General features: G+C 38.1%; 1 long non-coding RNA gene across 1 annotated transcript in view; it reads right to left on the bottom strand.

Moving 5' to 3' along the window:
* LOC106782866 (uncharacterized) overlaps positions 1–24,305 on the bottom strand; it is a 123,945-nt gene that overhangs the window by 63,359 nt on the left and 36,281 nt on the right. The window contains exons 3-5 of the long non-coding RNA XR_001380219.3: positions 17,323–17,384; positions 16,947–17,083; positions 1,551–1,691 (exon numbers count right to left, since the gene is read on the bottom strand). This is a non-coding gene — a long non-coding RNA (uncharacterized lncRNA). The remainder of the gene's footprint in view (positions 1–1,550; positions 1,692–16,946; positions 17,084–17,322; positions 17,385–24,305) is intronic.

Below are 24,305 nucleotides of genomic sequence, written 5' to 3'. Positions count from 1 at the left end.
ACAGCATCGCCTCTTGTTCCCTGAGATTGATGTAGGTTTATGAGGAAATCCAGCATGCAATTTTCAAAACCTGCAGGTTCATTGTAAGTTAAACCATGTGGCCTCCACTCAAATCATTCCTTCCCTTCAAAATCACTCGTCAGAACTCCCAATTGCCCTGCTCCCTTGCATCTGTCTGCGCTGATCTGCTCCCGCCAAGCCCCAGCTCTGTGCCGGTGAAGCCACTGGGGGTGGCGGTCCACCAGCCATCTGGGGGACTCCTCTCATCACACTACAACGCCCTCCCAAACACTGAGCTTTACCTATCTGTCTTTTACTCTTTTTATTTCAGATAAGAAATTTTTTAATTAAAAAGGAAACTTTCTTCAATAAGAAATACAGAGAGTGTTTTAAGCGTGCATCCAAATCACCTGGAGGGCTCGATAAAAATACAGATTTCTGGCTTCATTCTAGAACTTTGGAATCAGACTATCGATGGGTATGTAGGGATTTGCAGTTTAAATTTGAGAACTTCTTATAGGGGCACTGATGTTATTATGTCATTAGGAGAGTTAGGAAAATACGATCAAAAAGATACAGTTCTTTTCATAACAAAACCCAACTATTTCAGAAGTTTGTATTGCTGAATGGATAAATGAGAAGCAAGAATACCCAGCCTCAAGCCAAAGTCAAAATTTTAAGCGCTATATGCAACGTGTCCTCAGTAAATTTAAAAAAGAAAGAACAATAGAAAACGCAGCTTTGGATTCATTGCCTGATTTTTAAATACAGCCATGTAGCTTTGTGCAAAGTCTGAGGGCCAGACATCATTGTTTGAAGATGACATATGACCTTAATTCTCAGATAAAAGAAATAAAAATACAACTTGGGTAAAGAATTTGCTGTCCATTTTGAAATCTTTTCTTGGGTCATTTTCACTTAGCTTAGGCCTCATTTACCTCGGGATTTGCACAGGATCCTTCTGGAGGGCCTCAGGGCTGTTAAATGACAACCTAAAAGCCAATTTAGGTTTAGCGCGTTTAACCAGGCGATCCTACGGTTTCACTTGGAAGGAAAGCCGCTGCTCTGCCAGGAAGTCCGTACTAGGAGGCCGAAGGGCTTTACTGGCCCCAGAGGGGCGCGTTTGGGAGGATGCGGGGATTAACACGTCCACGCTGCCCCGCGCTGGGAGCCGCCAAGAAGCAAAGACGACACCTGAAACGCAATATTGCACGACCCTCCTGTGTATTAATTCGCGCTTTCTGGGGGAGCTTGTCTTTGAATATAAAAACAATCACTCCAAAATCACGTTGAGGACGTGTACGCGTTGAGAAGAGTCATGGCAGAAATCAGGCTGGTTTGTAACCTACAGAACCAGCCAGGAGGCTCCCTCTTGGGCCTTGTTTCTTAAATGCCAGAATTACTTGATTTGTCCAGCCTGAGACTGAGTGTTTTCCTTAGTAGAAAAAGAGAAGGGGCACTTACGATGCATTTCTCAATATTTTTATAGAAAGTCTTATTTCAGCCAAAAACTGTATTCTCAATCTGTGCCCGCCCCTTCGGTGACTTACAGTGTTACTATGTCACGTGACCACACTCAGCGAGGCCTGGAGTCTTTCCGTGACCCCTGGATTCTTGACAGTACGAGGGCGTGGTTCAGAGAAATAAGAGAGCAAGGGATTTTCCTTCAAGGATGCGGAGGTATACCGTGCCTGTAAAAAAAATTATCACGTTCACTTACATTTCTGTAGATAAATCTGAGAAAAGAGGTATACGTGACAGGGCATGGAAAAAGACAAGGGGGCAGGGCAGGCAAAGATTGTTCAGTGGGGTAATGAGTAGAACAAATGGCTGATTGCTAATGTAATAGGCTCTAGAATGGAGAGTCTCTGCTCACAGTGTGGTGCGAGGGTCAGCATCATCAGCATCACCCGTCGCCTTGTGAGAGCTGCAGCATCGTGGGCCTCGCCCTAGACCTACTGAAGCAGACCGTGTATTGTAACTAGATGCCCAGGTGGATCACGTGCATGTTAAACTTTGAGGTGCTCTGCTCTAGAAATGACAGCAGAGAGCAGGACAAGTAGGGATATGGGCCTCGAGCTCCTGAAAATATTTCAGATTACATTTCTAGAGGAAGGAAGGTAAAGGAAGAGTTTGAGTAGGGGAGTTATTTTAGAAAGAGTAATATGCTATTGCATCTTAGTATTTAGAAATATATGTTATATGCATATTAGATAACATAAAAAGAATTAGAATCCTATCGAGCTCATTCATTTGACAGCCACGTAGGATAAATAATTTAAGAAGTATTTAAATGTATCATGCTTTATCCTATATTTTCTTTTATACTAATTCCTAAAGAGTAACAGGAATCCTTGCCCCTAGTTTCCAGGAAGCTAAATAGTCCCCGGAATGTCATTCTCAGGCACCGTTTTATCAAACAGCAATTCGACAGAGCCTCACTCCCTAGATGAGGACACAAAATACACGTCAACCTAGTCAGCCCCTAAAAGAACCTATCGCAAAACTGTGATAACATCATGAAAAGCAAGAAGCACCACAGAAAGGTTGGAGGGAAATTTGGGTGTGAGAAAGAGAAGACCAGAAATCGTACATGTGTCCCCTGCTATCCAAATTCAGGAACTTGATGAATTCTGATAGCAGGGGATGCTTGCACTGTCACAGAACTCTGGGTAAGAGAGAGGCAATGGTGGAGGGAACGTAACCAGTGCCGTTTACCTAGAAGTTCACTGACAGAGAATAGATAGAATGTCAAGATAAGATTTACCCCAGCCATCCTTCCTATTTATGGATCATGATAATGATTTATTGTTACAGCAGTATGATCCAGAACTCGAGTATGAAGTTGTGAGCTTTTTATCTGTAGCTTCTTTTCCTCTGTGCCTTTAGTCCTTTTCACATGAATAAGTCCTCTCTTAGTTAGAGGCGACCATACCGGAATCTTCTGTAGTTGTGGATAGAATTGGTGTGGGAAACCAACTATTGAGGACTGTTACCTATGCTAATCATACCTCACTCAGCCACTGCGTAGAACAATTTTCCTGCCTCAACTCATACACCACACTAATTCCTTCAACCTGACTTACTCATGCAAGGCTGGTACCACCTGTGGTCAATGATAGCTCATCTAACTTGAAGCACGTGCCCAGCTAACAACCATCTCTGAGTTTGCTATCAGTTCCATAAGCTTCATATTAATAGTCATCACTGTAGAGCCTCGTGAAGATCCATTTCTTTGCTGGCGGTACACTACAAGAGGCAGTCTAGAAGGCCACCTAAGAAGCTGTGTCATCTGAGCAAGCTGCTTGACGCCTCCTTGGGCCCCAGTTCCCTCATGTGTAATATGGGGATAATACTCATGCCTACTTCATAGAGTTGCTATGAGGATTAAATGATGTGTGTGCTTGTGTGTGCATGCACACACAGTACCTGGCACATAGTAAGTGCTGTGTGGATTAGTTGTTAGTACTCTGAAATGCCGGCTCCCCCAATATTAGTAACACAACCTGTCATCAAGACAGAGCTGAGTTTATTGTTTACCTCGGTAAGAGAGAAGACCACCTCGGCAGAGATTTGACAGTGTCTTGAAGGGGGAAGGAAGCAAGGACAAATTTGTTGAGAAGTGAAACCTTGATTTATGGTGGGTCTTTCAGTTAGGGGTTTGATTAGAATTAGGTAAAGATTAGGACACAGTTGTCCAGTCCTGTGTTTTGATACTTTCCATTGAATATTTGGTGGGTCTTTAGGGAAGTTCTTGTATGAATAATCAAACCTTTTGCCTGGACAGGGTCTCCTGAAATAGTGATCATGTTAATGTAGATACTAACTTTTTTGTTGTTTCTGTGGGATTTGGGCAAGGATAGAGGGAGATGTAGAAGTGGGTAGTAGGAAGCTGCAGTCCTCAGTGTCAACCTGTGTATGTGGGTAGATGGTTTTGGAGGTGATTATTACTGTTTATTCTTCTCCTTAGTATTATTATTGTTACATTTCTTAGAATAGGTACAAATTAGCTCACTACCACATTAAATAGATTAGTAGGATAAACTATTTTTACACAGTCACCCAGGAAACATTAAGGCCTTGAGAAATCCGACAAAATAGAGGGATGTTCCTGGGAAGTCAGATCTGATAAAGTAGACTGTGGAGGACTCCGAGGGGGCTGGGAAGGAGTAGAATAGACAAAAGGGGTAGAGTAAACATAAAGGGTCAAGTAGACAGAAGATGTAGAGTAGACAGAAGGAGGAGAGGACACAGAAGGAATGGAGTCGACAGAAGGAGTAGAGCAGACAGAAGGAGAGGAGACAGAAGAGGGAGTGGAGACAGAAGAAGTAGAGTAGACAGAACAGGGAGAGTAGACAGAAAGAGTAGAGTCGACAGAAGGAGTAGAGGAGACAGAAGGAGTCGAGTAGACAGGAGGGGCCGAGTAGACAGAAGTAGCAGAGCAGACAGAAGAAAGAGAGCAGACCAAAGGGGGAGAGTAGACAGAAGGAGTAGTGGAGACAGAAGGAGTAGTGGAGACAGAAGGAGTAGAGGAGATAGAAGGGGTGGGATAGACAGCAGGGGGAGAATAAACAAAAGGAATGGAGTAGACAGAAGGGGTTGAGTAGACAGAAGGAGTAGAGTAGACAGAAGGGGAAGTGAGAGGATAAGAGAAACACACTGCCGGTGGCACAGTGTTTTTCCTAACCTCAGCCTGCTTTGTTCCAACATTTAATCATTACATTGGTTTGGTTCTTAGATGGCAACAAGCTTCAGCCCTTTTATTTGTTTCACTTTGTTTTTCCTATGTAGCCGTTAGGATATCTGACAGATCCTTTGAGACAGACATCCATCGTACGCAGCATTCTCAGAAATAGGAGTGACATTTGCAGATAGCTACGTGTAGATCTAGTCAGGGAGGCGATGCAACTACAAGTGAACAGCAAGGGCTTCAGATCTGCCTTCACATCCCGTCTCTGCCACGTACTGGCTAGGTGGCCTTGGACATGTAGTTTAACCTCCCTCAACTTCCCTTTCCTCATCTATAAGCTAAGACCACAAGATCTACTTGCAGGGATGTTAGAAAGAGGTAATTATTAGCAAACAGTTCTCAGTAAATTATAGTTATATGAGAAGGCGCAGATGCGCTTTGTATTTTATAGCTTATGTCTATCTATGCACTCTTGTGACATATACCACTATATAGTAGTCGTGAATTATGTATTATATAAGCACAAATTAGTAATTGAAATATATGCCATTTGTTTTAGGTAAAACTAATTCCTTATTAATTATACGTACGCTCAAAATCACAGAATTTAGCTTTAATTCTCAATTATAACTGATCACAGTACCTAAAATTTCACCTACCTAGCAAGTAATCCTATTCTTATTTATACGCAAGGCATTCAATTTTTATATTAATTATTCTCATTCATTTCTACAGATAATATTTGCTTTTGAGCATTTTCCATTTTCATAATACCATAAATTCCAGATTATCAAAAAAATCGTTCATTATCCCGAAACATTTTTTTAATCACTCTTTCAGCTATGGCACTTTTAAAAGGAAAACTTATTTTAGCTTATAATCTACTTATTATAGCAAATAAATACCAGATCCACATGCTTGACTAGAGGAATTGATTGATAAAATGGATTTCAGAGGCTACAATAATAAAGTAATTAAAGGGAACTGCAATTCTAATTTCAAATTTTACAAAAGTGTTGCTTTTTTCTTTTTGGATGTCTGTTTGTTAGTTAACAGCCTAACTATGTTTTTCGTCTCTGATTTTCATTTAAGATAAAATTTTCCCCAAAGAGGTTTACAATGAAAAGGGATAAAATTGGCATTAAAAAAAATGGTGTTTTGGAACACATATAATATGTTTCACTTTAACACTCTGCTGAAACTGAATAGCATCAGTGTCTTTTCTCCTTCTCTTCCTTTCCATGGTGCCAAACGAGCCCATACATCCAGGTAGCCTTCAGATACAGCGTCAGAGAGCCCCATTTCTATCACTCCCTGATGATGAACGAGGATCTTCTTCTAAACAAATAAGCACTTCAGAGGGTTCCCCTTGACAGGGCTGTTAATCCAGAGAGCGTGCCTTATCGCCGCAGAATTCAAGGGCTGAAGTTTTACAGGATCCCTGCACTGCCTGGCTCTTGGGCAGCTGTCTGGAAGCTGCATGGCACATGGCCGCCCTTTTCAAAGAACAGCCAGGCTCTGCCCTTCTCTTCAATGTTCTCTCTGTTTCCAGATCTGATCATCAGCTAACTTGGGATTTTTCTCTTAGCAAATTGAAATCCTTTATATTATACATGCAGCAAGTGGTTAATATGCTACATTAACAAAGCTTTCATTTTGTCTCCAGAAAAGCAACTTGCCAACATAAATTCTCATGCATGCAAAGCAAATACAAGACAGGCAGGTTAAGTGACTGGTCTTGGTCTTACAAGAGCAGAACTAGAAACACCATCTCTGGATTCCAGCATGTGAAACAGAGACAATTTCCACCTCTTATCAGCAATGTGTAAATTTCTTACCAAAACTCTCTGGCTCTTGACTTTGCTTCCATTGACCTCTAGACTAAAGGTCAGCATTTCTTTTACATTCCAGAAGCTATTAGGAATCAACTTCAACTTATATTCCTGTTAAGAATTGATGAGTTGACCTTAATTCAATGAGGTTCAACAAATCTCAGTAGCATCTCTCCTAATATGTGTCCAGATGATGATGAAGTCAGAAAGAGGACTTTTTAGCTAGCATCCACTCTCTTGATATTTTTAAAGTACCAATATATATATTTTTTCAATAAAAGTAAAAAGCTAAAAATCAGTTTTGCCTCTGTAAATGATTAGCAGCCTCTCCAGAACTCCTTCTAACCTACTCTATTCTTCCAGTCCCACAGTGAGTACCGCAGGAGATATGCAGAAATAAAGAATGCATATTTTTTATCCCAGTCACAAGCCTTATGTCTTAAAAGGTTTAGGAAAGGCATGTGACAAAGCCTGTTTGAAAAGCAGAGCATAATGTGTTTTCAGTTTATAAATTATAAAATATTCAAAAGCACAGGCTAACACCAAGGAATGGTTACTGCTCAATATCTGGAACTGTTTTTTCTTTCTTTCTCTTATCTCCTTGGTTTCTCTTTTTTCCCATTAAGAACAAAATGCAAATAAAATACAAATGAAATGCCTTAGGCCTGAGAAAATAAGAAGGAAAACAACTGTGCCAAAAAGAGAAAGAATATGGGGGTCTCTGAATGCTTATCAAACAAATTGTTTAATCATAGGATTTTTTAATTGACCAGTTCCTAGGATGTTATTTTCTAATTTGCATGTTGCTTAAATATTAAATTTTACAACCCTATGGTTAAGCAAAACAGACATACTATTTTGTATTTTGTTTTCAATTTCCGGCAGAAAGAGACTAAAAATTATAGTTTATAAATAATGCTGTTCAGTGAAGAAAGCTTGCTACATTATTTCAACCCAGAATTGCCACCCAGTAGATATTACACAAAATGGGGACTCAACTCTCAACATCTGATTAGATTATGTCATAGTGTTTGCTAAGAAGGAAGAGCTGGAATATGCTCTATCACGATGATAATATTGAGCTTCCTAATACTCAGAATCTGTGTGGGTAGCAATTTAAGCCTTAAATTGGGATCTGCAGGCCTTTCTGAAGATTCAATACAAATGAAAGATTAAGTGAATCATGTTAAAATGGCTCAAGAAGATTCCACACTAGAAGGAGAGCCCAGTGTTTTCAGGTTTCATAGAAACCCATATATATGCATGTCAGATCTAATTGAAAAGTTTAAAATCTTAGGAAGGATCAATTCTACTGTAATGCTCACAGAGAGAGTTTTTAGATTCACATAATACCCTTTCATTCAAATTCCGTGGCAGGGTTTTTTAAAATTATTTATGTTATTATGAACTATAAAAAGGGAAAATATTATGTAAGTCTCAGTGTAACTAAATCATAGTAAAATATTGCAAGCAGAAAGTTAAGCATAAGCCCCAACCTCTCCTACCCTGTGCCCCCTCAACACTTTATTTTGTGGCTAGGTCATACTTTTCTTAGACTATCTTCAATCTTCATGGCAAGGAAAAATGTTCCCCTCAAGTTATAAGACTATATAAGTACGTTGTTATGATAGTTATATTTATCAAAAAAGTCTGTTAAATATATTTTTGACCTAACTTGAGACTCAATTCAAAACATCACCATGATATATCTATCATTGTAATTCTTTATATATTTCATGGAGAATTCAACAAATAGATGAAAATATATTATTTTTAATGTCAAGCATAAAAACTATATTATAATACAGTAAGTATTAAAAGGAGAAAGAACTTAATTTCTAGATAGATTTTAATCAATGCCCCCTGTATCAAGATGGACGATGTTGCTGAAAGATACAGGTAAATGTACCTAAGCTAAATATACAAAGGAGAATCTTAAGAGAGATTAGATAAATGAGGGACGATTCAAAAGAAAAGTAAAATATGAATTAGAGGATTGATTTATTCAATTTCAAATGCCTTGGCTTCAGAAGGTTATGACAAGAAGTCGACTATCATTTTTAAAAAGAAAGGAAAGAAAAATTTATCTTCAGAAATAGAAGCTTTTTAAAATTGAAGTAGAGATGATGAAAATTAAAGGAACAAATCTTTTCTAAGCAATGGAAAAGATTTCAAAATAATGCCTCAGACAAACCAGTCACAGAGCTGTGAGTTTAGAACCTTCAAATTTTGTAGTGGAAATAAAAGGATATCTTATAAGACACTTATCTTTGCTCTTAAGTGTCTTTCTATAGTCTTAGCTCTATTCTGTTGAATAAATTAAATCTTATGAGGAAATCTCGTTTCTTAAAAGAATTGCTATGTCTATCTTAAGTGAGTTTACAGTCCCTTATCTTAGAATAAATAAGTGATTGGAGAGTTATACTCCAGTCAATGACATTTTCCTGGGAAATTAAGTGAAGACAAAGAGTTGAGCTTGAGATGTTTGGATAGAGCAGAATCTCTCAGGCTTTTCATAGGGTGTATTCCTTTCCAATAATCAGGCAGATGTACATCTCAATTGCTCTTTATTTCTGCATATCTATTGACTAGGGCATTCTGCTAAGGAACAAACACAATAGCATCCATGAAAGAGCTATCAAGTGTGATGTAACTGCCCCATAGAGAGATTGTGTTCTTGTTTTCCTCCCTCTGTTATCTCACTAGACAAATCTCTCCGGCCTTTAATTGCAGCCTTGACTGTGCAATAATTAACAGTTTGGGTTGGGGGAAGGGTCTTTTAAAAAAAACTATGTAATAGAGTAGATGTTTTTACCATATACCTCAAGTTAGTATGGAATTGATTTGTAAAATAGAAATTGCTTGGCAACTGTCATTTAATGGTCTGCTTGGACACTGCCGGAAAGCATTTACATTGATTGTTTTTTAAAAAGAATGTATAAAGTTGATTTATTTGATATCAGAGTCTCCTCACATTTATTGCTAGATACAACATGTGTAGCTGCATAGTACCTTATCTTCTTTTTGAAAAAGATCAACTAAAGTGAAAGAGATTCTCCCTTTGTAGTTCCCCCCAAAATAAACATTAACTCCTGCATCAGAGACAGGAGGATGAGGACAGGCTCCCAGTGCAGTTTGTAGCGTACGTGACATGCAGGCTGCTCCTAAGAAGCTCAGATTAGAGAATTCCCTTTAATACTGAAGTCACATAAACCCCAGATGAGATAATTCACTGGGCTTTCATCAGTTACACTAATATCTCATTTTATCACAGGACAAAGTAAATGAATTGAACAACAAAGTTCTCCAAAATAAAATGAGAAACTGACTTCATAATATAGCAACAGGGCTTGCTGTCAGACCAGACCTAGTTTAAATGCTTACGAAAAGGAACAGCTCAATATTATAAAATAGTTTAGCAAGAATAAAGTAAAAACAAATAGTGTTCTCCATGAACACCTTTTAATGGTGTGATGACAATATTAAGAAAGTTTATTCCAAAGGAAGACTCGACATAGTGGAGATTTATTTTCTTAAGGAGATGTTATGAGGTTATATCTCTTCATATGTATGAAAATTCTAGGCTTGATCCAGTTTGTTTTTATATTGTAAAATAAAATTGTGATTTTAAAATAATATGTAATTTTTATCACTAAACTTTTTCCTAGATGTGTGTGTGTGTGTGTACATCTGTGTGTGCATGCATGTGTTAGTTGATCAAGGTTAGAGAATATAATAGTTTCTACTTAGTAACACAATCTAAGAATTAATTTTTTATTTCATTCTGTCTTAAACATGAGTTGTGATATGAGATTATGAAATATGATCTCAACTTCTCATCAAATTTGGCCTTGCTTAAATAAACCTCCTGGGCCTAGAGGAAGTAAAGGTGGGTCAGATGTCAGGTCCAAAAAGAGGCTAAACTATCTCTCCTTGCTGACCCCCATGATGTTTAAACCATCCTTGGTTTGAAGGACCATGTGAATCCACGGTTTCAGAACTGAAAAGTCAAAGTGTCATGTACTAAAACACAAGAAATACAGGTCCAAAATTTACTAGGCGGGCTCAGACTGCCTACATAATTTGCGGGACCCAGTGCAAAATGAAAATGTGGGGGAAGAGCAGAGCATTAAATGAACTCCAAGTCCTGTGTGAGTGCACAGGTCACACCACACATCCATGAAACGAGCCCTGGGGGTGCTGCAACGTGTAAGTGAGGAATAGCTTAATTTGCTACGAGTAACTTCCCCATACTTCATATTATTCCCCATCAAATAGTCTTAAAGCACAAATCTACATCTACATTGACTGGATATGCATCCAGAGACCTTTTACCTGGCCTCTGTTTGTGTGGCTTCATATCTTTATGACATGGAGTGAACAGCTTGGCGCCACGTTGCTGTTACCCATTAACCATTCCTGTTTTCCTAATCATCTTTGACTCCATCGTTCTCTGTCCTATCTGTTATTGTCTTCGGAAAAGAGATGTGAGGTTTCCTTAGCCTGTTCTGGTTTACATGACATGATTTGTGTCTCTGCCTACGAGAGTTTCTCAAATGAACCCTGTGCATTATCTTCTTTCCCCAGCCCCTCCTCCTCTGAAGAAAGAAGAAAAAGGTCATACATCTGTAAAATGACAGCACTTATGAAAAATGAGAGTTTGGCCCACATGGCTCTCATCAGACACAGACTCATCTGCTGTGCCACAGACACCGCTCATTTCCTTCAGAATCAGACTACAGTTAAAAACAGGAAACACCTAATAAATTGCCTGGTCTATCAAATTAACAAAGCATAAAGAAACTTTCTAGGTAATCAATGAGTATTGCTGGCTTTAAAAAATGCAAGTGTCAAACATAAGGAGCGTAGAAATGCGACCACACTTTTCTCCATAAAACAACTTTAAAATGTCAACCTTAAGTTAAATTTAGAAATAAAGAAACTGCTCAGAGAAGGTATGAAAAAATGAATTTCTACCTAATTTTCAGTCACAGATGAACTTAGAGTATTTCAAAGCAATGAGAGATTTTTATCATATATTCATTGTGCTAGGATTTTTAGGCATACACATTTTTTAAAAAATAGGGTAAATTAAATATATGATAACCATACAAGTGACAGAATTCTCAAGGTAATCTCCTTTTGTGTGAAATTAATCAATCTCGTTTTTTTAATGGGAAAACAATCAGTATTATGAAAAATCTTTTCATAGCAAAATCTAATTACTAAGAGCTTCTTGTTTTCATATATTCTTGCCTAGAATGAAATCAGTACTAATAAACTATGAAGCAACAGGATACTTTCCTGAGCTATATTTTGGATAACAAAAATACAATGAAATTTGGCAAAAAATATGCTATGCAATTACAACCCTTCCCACCCCTGCTTCTAAAAAATCCTTTCACCATGAGAAAAATAGAGGGTAGAAGTCTGAAAAGACCCTGCCCTCATTTCCTTCAAACCCTTTTGAAGTCTAATCTCTCTAAGACTTCTGTGTTCTGGGTTTCATTCCTATCCTTAAAACAAGCTTCTAGGAAAACATCAGGGAAATAAAAACTTTTCAGAATTGGCAAGAAGAACATCCCTTAAATTCTTAAGTTTGAATGCACTCATTAGGAAAACAACCTTTATTTCCAGAAAGAATTCAACTGCTCTGTCCCTCAGAAGTGACAAAATGTTTCTACCACCACTTAAAGACATTTTGCTATTGAAATCAAGAGCCTATGCCACCAAGAGTATTTGTCCTGTGCTTGAGTGACCCCTTCAGGTGCTGTATTGAAAAGACTATTCTATGCACAGAGTGGGAAAGGTTGCCCTGACACAGCATATGAAAGCTAAGAATTTTCAGAAAAATTTCAATGGAGTAATTCATTCAAAAGTTCCCTGAGAATAATAATGATTTTAAACAATCTTCTTTAAAAAATGCTTCCTCCAACAATGCATTTCATATACCGTTCATATATATTAACCAAGAAACAAATTTTGAATACTATGTGCAAAAAACGATGCTAAAAATAAGATAAACATAGTACTCAGAATACAATATCAGGTCCTATTTCAAATAATCCATGCTCTGACCCTATACAAATACTAGAATTTATTAAATAATGTATCTGACCCTATACAAATACTAGAATTTATCAAATAATGTATCTGGATCTTTTCCCAAAAAATATGGTTAGTACTACAGTGAGAGATATAATAATGCATAATTCCTGCCATTCAGAAGTTTGGAATTAAATTGCCAACTGCATGAAAAAAAAATTAATAAGTAAGTAAGAATTGTCCAGGAACACATGATAATTTCTTGATCTTCATAGCCTCAGATAAAATGTCTACGGCCACCTGAACACCAGGCTGGCAGGAAAAAGCAAATGTTTGGAACTGAGATCATTGGCAATCTGTGAAAAGCGAAATGACTTTGGAGCTGGACCCAAGCAGAATTACCAACAATCCAAACTAAATGCCTGACAGGGGGCTCATGAACTGGGGTTCCACTCAAGCTCACAACATGCAAAGTGCCCTCTAGAAGGCAGGGTCCTAATGAAGTGAATCTGGAAAGTGGCAGTACCTATCTGTGGCAAGAAGTATCTTGCACCAGGGGTAGAAGCAGAAGATGGGATGAGGCAATGTCTCAGTGGGCGTGGCTGGGTGTTACATTTGACCGCAACTTCTCAGAAATAAAGGGGCAGTGAGGGTAGCACAAATCAGCCCGGTGTTCAGGGCAAGATTTCCTTTTGGATATTTGGACTATAAACTAGTAGTCACAGATCCACATGGAGTGGCTGGGAAGAGGCAAGCTGGTGGGCTATTAGGGCTCAGCTACTGAACACCAGGTTCAAGGTTGAGGGCAACAGAGTGGTTCCTTATCCCTTCTTCATGGCAAGACTTAGGATCCTTAATAATTAGTCAAAGTCGATTTTCATTGCCTCAGCAACTGTGCCAAATATCGGACAAACTGGACAAGCAGGAACAGACACACAGAGAGATTTGGTTAGGGTCTTTGAGTGAGAATGAGATTTTGGAAAGGGAGCAGAGGAATGTGGGGATTGTTTGTGGGGGAGGAGTGATATTTCACGCTGTATTTAGGAAGTAAAACCTGTTTATTGTGCATTCTGCCAACCATTAACCTCAATAATCAACACTTTAATACATGAATGGTATAAAAATCATTAGCATATAAATGATATATAGAGACAATAAAGATCTTCAAATGTGTCATGAATGATTTTAAATAATTTTTTAATTAAATTCTTTGTTAAAAATATAGTTTTTACGTTAAACAGAGTTAGAGATTACTTGAACCTCTTAAATAGATCCCAAATCTTTGCCACTAAATTTCATACATCATATGACTTTGTATCCATGGCTCTGTCCTGCTAACACTTTTAACAATTATTTTGCAGAACACGTAAAGACATCCTCGTCAAAACTGTTGAAGCTAAGCAGATTGGGTTACACACCTAATATAAAATAGGTGGATGGTTAAAATAAGATTAAACATTATCTTGATAGACATAAAAATGAGCCCAAACTTCAAATATGAAATTGAACATCCCTAGATATAATGTCCTTCCTTAAAGTTAAAGAATAATTCAATATTCTTAGATGAAAACTAAAAATTGTACTGATTTAGTTCTCTGACATGTATTTGTATATTTAACGTTATTCAAATAAAAATATAGTTTGGGATGAAGGTGAGGGGATCTGACAAAGTTATAGATTTTCTGAATGAATAAATACATAATAATTGACATTTTTTAAAAAGAATGATGTTTGGGGGCCGTTCCAGTGGCTCAGCAGTTAAGTGCACACATTCTGCTTTGGCGGCCCAGGGTTCGCTGGTTCAGATCCCGGGTGTGGACATGGCACCGCTTGGTAAACCATGCTGTGGTAGGCGTCCCACATGTAAAGTAGAGGAAGATGGGCACAGATGTTAGCTCAGGTGCAGTCTTCCTCAGCAAAAAAGAGGAGGATTGGCGGCAGATGATGGCTCAGGGCTAATCTTCCTCAAAAAAAAAAAAGAATGATGTTTGGAAATTTGTTCTATCAGCTGGTGAAAAATAATATAAAGCTACAGTAATCAAGTTGATATGGTCAAGTCCTTGCATATGCTCTTAATTGTTTGGGGATAAGTTCTTAGAAGTCAGAAAAACCTGTTATTTGACTCTGCTCGATAACTAAGTTCTCTTTTTTAAGTAGGGCTAATCAATGAATTATTCTTTGCAATCAAATATTCCCGCTGTTGGAATAATGTATTTTCTAGATTAGTAAATCTCTATAAAAAAATCTTTTGGACATTGACCTTTTTGAGTCATTCCTTCTGCTGCCACAAACTAAGCCTCCTCTATGAGACTTAAGGACACATTTGGGGCAATGTGTGCAACTGAAACAATTTACTTTGTGATCTTGCATCTCAACCCCTGTTTGCCCTCCATGACTTTTTCAAGAGAAAGTAAAACACTTTTTCAGTAAAAACCTGACCTAGAACCTGCTGAGTCCCGCCCACCTCTGCCATGAACTTCCAGAGACAGAAAACAAACTGCGGCTCAAAGAGAATCATGACTGCCAGGGTGAAACAGAAGATGCTTCACACACAGCATGCAACATCAGAGCCCCTCTGATGGTCCAGCCTTTGCCTGGATCTGCAGGATTACAGGAAGCAAAGAGAGAATGTTAAAGATAGAACTTGGAACACTTGCAGGAGAAACAGAATTCTCCACAATCTATGTTTAATTCTTATGTGAGGAAACCAAGATTCTGACGCAGACCAGTCAGTGAGGAGCCCACACTGCCATCGCCATCTGGCCAAGGCATCCACCCATTTTTAGTGAGCAAGGACCATCTTAACCACCCTGTTGGTTATCTGTATTTTGTGAACTATATGGTCCCATTAATTTAACTGTTAATTAACAGTGTACATTGCTCACTTCATTGTACATGTTCAGTTATTCTTAGCTAATCATTTTTATGAGCTATAATAAACTTCCAAGTAAAAATATCTCTTTCTAATAAATATCTTGAATGAGGTAAAAGTTATATTATTATTCAATTCAAGATTATACTTTAAAAAAACCCATAAACAAGTAAGCAATGTCCCTTATAGGATGCACCTTAAGAAAAATGATTTCTATAAGCCTGTGTCATGTGTTACATTAAAATGCTCTAAAATTGCATTACCCAATCCTGTCATGGACTCTCTGTAGTCCAAACTGGGTAGTTTTTAAATTGGCAAACAGTGCTTACGAGGCCAATGCGATAACATCAACATCCATTAAAGTACTGAGATTAAGTAACTTTAGGGTCTTTAGGTGTATGAATGTGGGCACATGTGCACGTGCATACAGGCAAACACACACACACAAATACATGAAAGTTACAGGAAAAACTATGTTAATCATTTAGTGCAATCCCTTACTACTTTTGGACAAAGCAAGCCAACACATATCATGCCAGCGTATTTTCATTGAATGAAAACATGTCCTTTTTCATTGTAGGTCTAAAGAAATACCAATTTGAAGTAGTAAATCATTTGAATCATAAAACATCCCAAGGAATTATAGGTTTATTTCTCTGGATACACGTAGCAACAACACTAAGATGCATTCTGTTAGGGATTCTTAGGAGTCAAATGAACCAAAGATCATGACTTGCTATGAACATATCAATTGTTTGCCTCACCTGGGTCTATTCTAAGTTTTTGAAAGCAGGACTGCTTAGTTGCAAGCAAACCAGCTAGTGTTATTAAACATTAAACAGCAAGTCTGTGCCAGGCCCTGTTCAAGTGCTTCACCCCACATTTATAGTCAATCCTCACAACAACCCTACGCAGCAGAGGTGAAAGTAAACTACGCAACCTGCCCAATATTATGCAGATAGCATTACGAAAAGCTAGGGCTGAATCTCAGGTATGCTTCAGAGCTCAAGTTCATTATCTGCTGCATCACGTTGGCTCATGAAAATATCAAATATCCAATCCACATCTGTTATATTCTTAATTTTTAAATAGACTATTTGTCTTTAACAATGGATAAACTTAAATTTAGCTCTTGTCTCAAATCAGTTGGTCCACAATATTGTTGGAGCTATATTTTATTGTTCAGTGTGGAAAGGAGATTATCATTGAAATGATAATATTCCCAAGCAAATTGTCTACATTGTCTAAAACCCTCTGTGGGAAAAGGCAGGTTAAAATAACTGAATGCATGCATATAGAGAGAGAGAAAAATACCTGTGGATGTCTCTCTCTGCTATGAATGAAACAACAGAAGTGGGTCAGATAGACTTGGGAGTTATTGAAAAAGGAAATTCCAAGCCCACAAACCAAACGTAGCAGAGAGGGAGGTGAAGCGCACGCCCTGTCTGAACTCTCCTCCCCTCGGAGGGCAGAGCTCTTCCCTCGTTATAGCTGGGGGGTTCCTTACTCCATACAGGTGTTGCAGTGGTGCAGAAGCCCAGGGTCAGCACATCTGGAAGACTCCTCTGGGCTTCTTTCTGAATAGCGTGGTGCAGAGATGTCCCTTGTCCAAGTTCACATGAGGCCCCCGCAGCTGCTGCTCTTCTGCCACAGGTAACAGAAGAAAATCTTGCCTGAGGCTGGAAACCAGAGGCCACCAGCTCACCTCTGGGGCCTATCTTGAGGGCCTTGCCCTCTGAGGACTTTCCCCCTCCCAGTTGGGAAGCAGATGGGTTCCAGGCCCACCCCAGCCTCAAGGAACGTCCACGTTCCCACCTCCTTCTCCTCAAAGAACTCAAGCTTCTAGCAAACAAAATCCAAAGACACAGGTTTTTTATAGATACCTTCTACTTTTGCCCTCTAAACAAACTTCTTGAGGGCACCAGAGCGTGGCTATAAGTTGAACCTGGGGAAAAATAACAGAGAAAAAGCAAAAAATAAATTACTATCTTAATAAATTTTCTTGCCCACAAATAATATGCAAAGGTAAGGAAAATAATATTTTTGCCTCTTTCCTCTCTACCATTCCCTACTTCTCATTTACACTTGCTTCATATCTCACTTTTTCTCTAACTTTTTTCGTTTCTCTCCTGTTTTCATATTTCTTCTCTCTTTCCAGGACCCATATCTCTCAGAGCAGATAGGAAATAGTGGGGCGTGAAAGGGCCTGAGCGTTGAGTACGGCACCAGTTAAATTAAACTGACGAGGAATCTTTAGAAGTATTTGCCAATAACTAATTCTATATCTTTTACGTTTTAGACTGTGTGTGTGTCTGTATTTATCATTTTCCTTTTTATTCTCCAGCATGTTTGGCAATAGACATCCCCGTGGTCTTGAGGATATTCTCGTCAAAGCACGCTATCCCCCACTCCCAAGTGGTGTTTATAATTTAGACGATAAAACAACCACTTTAATTTGTAAAAGCTAGTTCTCTGGCTTTTTCAAACTTTCCTCAGACACAAGCGCTTTACTTTTTCCAGGTTTCTGAGCCCAAGTTAAACAAGTTAACTGTTTAACTCATCCGAGTTTTAGAATGTTACAAAATGAAGTTGCATTTAACAGATGTTCGTTTCAAGGAGTTCTAGAATGTTATAAATTATTGTAAATTAATTTGCTTGTTTCAGAGTTTGACAAAGCAGCTCTCAGGGCCTTCCCAGGTCTGTGCTGGGGGAAGGGAAGAGGGAAAAAAACAGTAGGTTGTGGTCCCAGGAAAAAGAGTGTCTCCTGTGTTTCAGTAAGTAGCTGTGTCACATAAAACTTATGTCGGCTGTTAAGTGGCCAAGCCAGCTGCATCCCATGTGCCACAAATGCTCTGGCCTCTTATTTCTCCCGTTCAGTTATTGTGTCTATAAATTCAATGGGCCACCTGTGCAATGTGCTCGTCCAGAAGAGCCCCAGAGGAAGCATTAATGTATCAAGGCTCATAAAGCACAAATCCTTAAATGTAAAAACCGACACTTTCATCCTCTCCAGGCCACATCTATATAGATTTCTTTTTAATGAAAAAGAAAAAAGGCTTATTTTTCTGCTTACAGTAAAATGCCTATGAATGTTGTTATACAATTAATGATTGTATTTTCAAATTTTCTACCATTGTGTTTCTATTAATTTTATTCTCCTCTAAACCTATGTCAGTCCATAGTCAGAACACCCATCACTATCAATAATTCACCGTTCAATTTAATCATGGCATGACCCATGCCAAGTGCCTGACAAGCATCAACTCATAGGACCAAAAAAAGGAAGAAGAAAAAAAACTTGCTACCTTAAAAAGCAACTGAATACATCTTTTTCTCCTTTCAGTTCTCTTTGAAATTATTTTTCCAGAATATCTGTTATCTCCTGGGAAATCTGTCTAATAGAGAATCCATTCCTCTACTTTGCCTCTTCACTCTGACAATGTGAGCCAAACACTCTAACATATTTAGTAATATTTTGAACGTACCCGATTAGTATTTCACCTGGAGGGTGTAATCATTTATTTATCTCGTCTGCCTCCTTCATATTGTAAACCACTGAGAGCAGTTCTTAATGGTGGTTGGAGAGGAGGTGAGTGGATCATTTAGAAACCTCTTTGTATATACAGATTCACCTTCCCGGCACTTCCTGCCCCATCCTAAAGACTAACAGAACACAGGAAAGTAAGGAGGAAAGAAGAAAGAAGAGAGGTCATGTGTATTTTTACAAAGTTCCCCACTGTAGGGAGGAGATATATTGCCGTTATATTCGTGCACCTCTCAGTACCTGGCACTTCACAGGAGATTAATACACTCTGGGTGAATAAGTGAGTGGAACAAGGTAAAGCAGAAACTTTCAGCTCGAATAATTCAGTGCTAACAATTTTGAGTCAAGTCATTCATCAAGCCTGTTTTTGGTAAAAAAAAAATTATTTTATTTTGATGTATTATTTTCTAATTAACATTTGTACCCTCTAAACCAGTGGTGGGGAGAGCAGAGAAGAAGGTGATGCTGTTTAGGGGAAGAAAACAGGCAATATTGATGCATAAGGGCAAGGGTAATATATAAAAGACAAACACGGTTCAAAGGCTGTGTTGGTTCTCAGGTTCCTGCATGAGAACCAAAATATTAAACTTTGAATACATGCTAAAAAGCTGAAGCCACACACTTCCATCGTTTCTCTACTGATAAAACATTGGGAGTTATCATCAAAACGTGATAACTACTTAAGAGGAGGCAATAAAACACGTATTTCGTGACATCTCTTGAGGGATCAGGACCAACTCTTCTCCTTACCAGACATTCGAGAAAGAATGTGTTTATTAACCTGGGGGCTTTGGACCACACCAGACATTCTAAGGATGTGACATGATGGGGGTTTTGTGCCATATGGTATCCACTATCTCAAGGGGGGCTGGAGATGAAAGGTGTCAGCTCTACCTCCATAGGGACTGGAGACTCAAGGTCAGCCACTTGGGCAGTCAACTCCATAACTGAACCCCAAGAAAAACCATGGAAACAAGCCTTAGGTGAACTTCCCTAGGTGACAGTACTCCATGTGTATTTTCACGCATCGTCACCAGAAAAGTAACACTGTTCATGACTCTGTGAGGAAAGGACAACTGGAAGCTCCTTGTTTCGAACTTTCTTGGATTCTGCCCCATGAGTCTCTGCCCTTGGCTGATTTTTAATCTGTATCTTTTCACTGTAATAAACTGTAACCGTGAGTATAACAGCTTTCCATGAGTTCTGTGAATCCTTCTAGGGAACTAGCAAACCTGAGGGCAGTCTTTGGAACTCCCAGATTCTGCAGTTGGTGTCAGAAGAGAGTCATCTTATGGACTGTTCTCTAACTTTGTACAGAGCCTCTCTGATTTTCTTTTCTTGATATTCACAGACTCTCAGGCCACTGCAACATAGGAATTAAATGAGCAACAGAACTGCCTGAAATCAGAAGGTTTCTGTGTATCCTGTCCTGGGCTACAAACACTGCGTGGTGCTCCAGAAGTCCTGGCTCACTGTCAGCAGCATCTCTGGTGGCAACAGCAAACCAGGGCTTCACAGCTTTAGAAAACACCATCTTTCTAGACTGTGTTTCATTTATTTTTAAAGCTTCTGTAGTAATCCTCTAATTGCCTTATGGAGAGTAGATGCACTACTTTATTTTTTTAATTCTCTATACGAGGGACTCGTAATTGAGCATTACTGTAATATTTAAATAAATAATAACAGATTTGACAATCATAATCATAATCATAATACATGCATATTCAAATAGTCTTTACTCTCTGCAGGGGCTATTCTGAGTGCTTTAAATAAATTAATTCTCAATCCTCACAATCACTAATCCCTGCTATGATTGACATTCACCCACTGATAAACTTTTTACATTAAAAAGAAAAATAAGGCCATCCAATCAAATAAATTTTTAGTTGTTTGGTTTAAATAATTCAGTGGCATTTGAAAAGGCCACTTTGTTTCAATTAGGTTTTCTTCTTAGCCTGTTTTAGCTTGGATCTCCATCGGGAACTTTCAGTGCTGATCTTCCAGAAAGGGCATCAAAAATCAATAATCTTCTTGGAAATACTATTTCTTATCCTGGTTACAAACAAGGACTTACAGGAAATCCAAAAAGGCTTGACAGAATTAGGACTTTGGTAAGTGGAAGTTGTGAAGATCCTCTAAGATGCTACTGGGCACTTGTGAAAAGCAAAAAAAGTATGTTCAAAGATGGCAATTTTTCCTTATCTTGTCTAACAGAAAAGTTTCTGATGAATTTTAGACATTTATGAGGTCTAGCTCTCAGAACTATTTTGTACATGTGCAATAGATTTTTTCTTTTCTCTTATTGTAATTATATGAAACGCTGTTGTGATTTTTTTTTTTTTTTCTGGAGCATGCACTCTTCCATTTATCTATTGCTCCATAAAAAACCACCCCAAATACTCATTTTCTCGTGAATCTGCAATGTAGGCAGGACCCAGTGGGGACATGTCATCTTTAATCCACTTAGCATCAAATGGAGTGGCACGAAGGCTGAGGACTAGAAATTGTCTGAAGACTCCATCATTCACATGTTTGGTGGTTCACGTTGAGAGTTGGCTGACAGCACAGCTGAAAGCTCGGCTGTGGCCTGAACACCTAGATGTGGCTGTTCCATGTGGATGCTTGTTTTTTTCACAGCATGGTGTTTAGGTTCCAAGGACAAGAGTCCCAAATGAGAGAAAGCCAGAAAGAAGCCTTATCATTCTTATAACCCAACTTCAGAAGCCATGCACTCTGAAATATTATCACTTGCCTGCATTTGGTTTGTGGAGAGTCTCACAAAAGCCTGTCTAGTTTCAAGAGAAGGAGAAATAGACCTCACTTCTTGATGGGGGGTAGTGAGGTTGTGGAAGAGCATGTGGGACCAACAATAATGATTGTGCCATTTTGGGACAATATCATCTACCACAGCAACTCCCAATAAGAAGAGAAAACTAGCGACCTCTGTTCATTTTTCCGTAAGGAAAAAAGAAACTCTAGCATCATACTTTCATTCTATTTCACAAGATAACAGCATACACATACATTAAGAACTTCAAATTAAAGTTGCCAAGCTTTTATATTCTTGATGACTGAAGTGCCAAACTTTTCTCTGTTCTCTTCTTGGCCGGTTGGTATTCAAATGATCTGGGTAATACTCAGGGCCCGAATACGAGCAAAATTCTTCTAAGCGCTTTAGTCCTGAAAGAATCAGGCCAATAAACAAGGAACGGCTCCTTCCTCTCCTAATTCATGCTAACCTTTTGTGAAATAACATTTCAAGGAATAAATTATCTATGTTTAAATGCCTTAACAAAAAAGTGAGATATTCCATGTGATATATTGCTAAAAATGGTCCTTTTTTGGGTTTTGGAAAGAGCTCTTTTAGCAGTAGTCAAAAGAGAATTCTGATAGACACAAGACATCAGACTAAATGAATCGTTGGCAATATCTAACTTGCCAGTTCCAATATTGCTAACCCACTTTCCTTGGTCAGGTGTTCCAGGAGCAGCAGCTTCCAAAGCCGTGGCTTCCTTAAATAGCAGCTTAAATCAACTGATAATACACAGTTTTTCCCTGACGATAATTTTGAAAGCTGTTTTAATATCTAACCCTGGCCTAAGATCAAGGATTCACTGTAGTCAATAAAATGCAAAATCTGGAATACTACTCAGCCAGAAAAAAAGACAAATTCATTCCATTTGCAATAACATGGAAGGACCTAGAGGGAATTATGCTAAGTGAAATAAGCCAGACTGAGAAAGACAAACACCAGATGATTTCACACATATGTGGAATATAAACACATGGACAAAGAAAACAGTGCACTGGTTACCAGGGGAAGCGGGGTGGGAGGTGGGCACAGGGGGTGAAGGGGAGCACTTATGTGTTGACAGTCAAGAAATAATGTGCAACTGAAATCTCACGTTGATGTAAACTATTATGAACTCAATAAAAAAATAATTGAGAAAAAAATAAAAATAAATAAAACAATAGCTACCATTCAACAAGTGCTTACAATATGCCAGAAGTTGTAAAATCTCGTTCTTGTAAAATGTGGATGATAAAACCTACCTAATAAAGTTATTGTGAGGAGTCAATGAGACAATGTACGTAAAGGGCTGAAGCCAGATCCTGGGATATTAAAAAATTAATTAATTAATTAATTAATTAAATAAAATGCAAAATCATCTTATACGGTTTTTCAAGTTTTCCTCCATAAGCCAGTTATCCCTTTGATTAATTTCTAGACTTTTACAAGTTTTCCTAAAACTCAGTAATTGAAGATTCTACCAATATGGAGAGAGGCTTACAATCTTGGATACCAGTACATCTCTCTAATGAAACAGTGGTATTTCTTCCTCTTTGCCAGTTATATGAGAACCACAAAACAGAATGTCAAAAATATTAAAGATGAAACAAACCTTAGAGTTTTAAACTTTTTCACAATTGTCTCCACAATTCAGGATGCTAAACTGTGGGATGTGTAAGGAAGATAGGAACATGGGAAGGATGGAAAAAAGACAGAAGGAAACATATTGGGGAAGAAACAAATTTTGAGTGTGATTTGCTTCACGGTGATATTTTTTAAATATGAACTCACATTAGAAGAAATTTCCTTTGAGTAAATGATCAAAATTTTCAAACTACAAGGACTTTGAATGTTAATAAGGTTATCCGCAAAATAGTTACTCTACTTCAAAGACAAAATGGAACAAGATACTATAGTTTTTTAAAACTGAGATTATTTCAGTTTAATAAGTAAAATTTTACAATAGATGTAGAGAAATAAAATACGAAGATATAAAAAATTTTATCATGGATATAAAGAAATTCCCTATATATTTACCAGTAAAATTTCCCATCAGTGAGACCCCATACACACAGCTCATTGTGCCCCTTCTGGTAGGCTCACGTGGTGGAAAGTGAATGGGATCTCAAGGCAGGAGGGCCCAACTTACTACTCAGTTTTGAAAATTCCCATCACTCCCCTAAACCCCAGTATCCTTATCTAAGACATAATAAAAATTAAATCACGTGTTTATTTTGAGAATTAAGCAAAAACGTGTAGATGGAATTTAAAAGTTAAAAAGTACTATACTAAATTATACGATATTAATTATGTTTGTCATTTTGAATATAACGTTGCAAAAAATGAGAAAATAAGAAATTATCTTATTTTTCAGATTTATTATACATCTTTTCCAAAATTAGTTTTGAAGTTACAAAATAAGAGATGGGAGAAACCTACCTGTTAAAATGCGAACCAAAACCCACTTTTTAAGTCTCTTATGACTTATCCTTAAAATTTAGTAAAATTAGTCCTCTGCTTTTATTCCAAAA

The sequence above is a fragment of the Equus caballus genome, chromosome 2 (genome assembly GCF_041296265.1).
Source record: "Equus caballus isolate H_3958 breed thoroughbred chromosome 2, TB-T2T, whole genome shotgun sequence".
In the NCBI taxonomy this organism is placed as follows: domain Eukaryota; kingdom Metazoa; phylum Chordata; class Mammalia; order Perissodactyla; family Equidae; genus Equus; species Equus caballus.
This window is presented reverse-complemented; position numbering and strand designations above follow the sequence as displayed.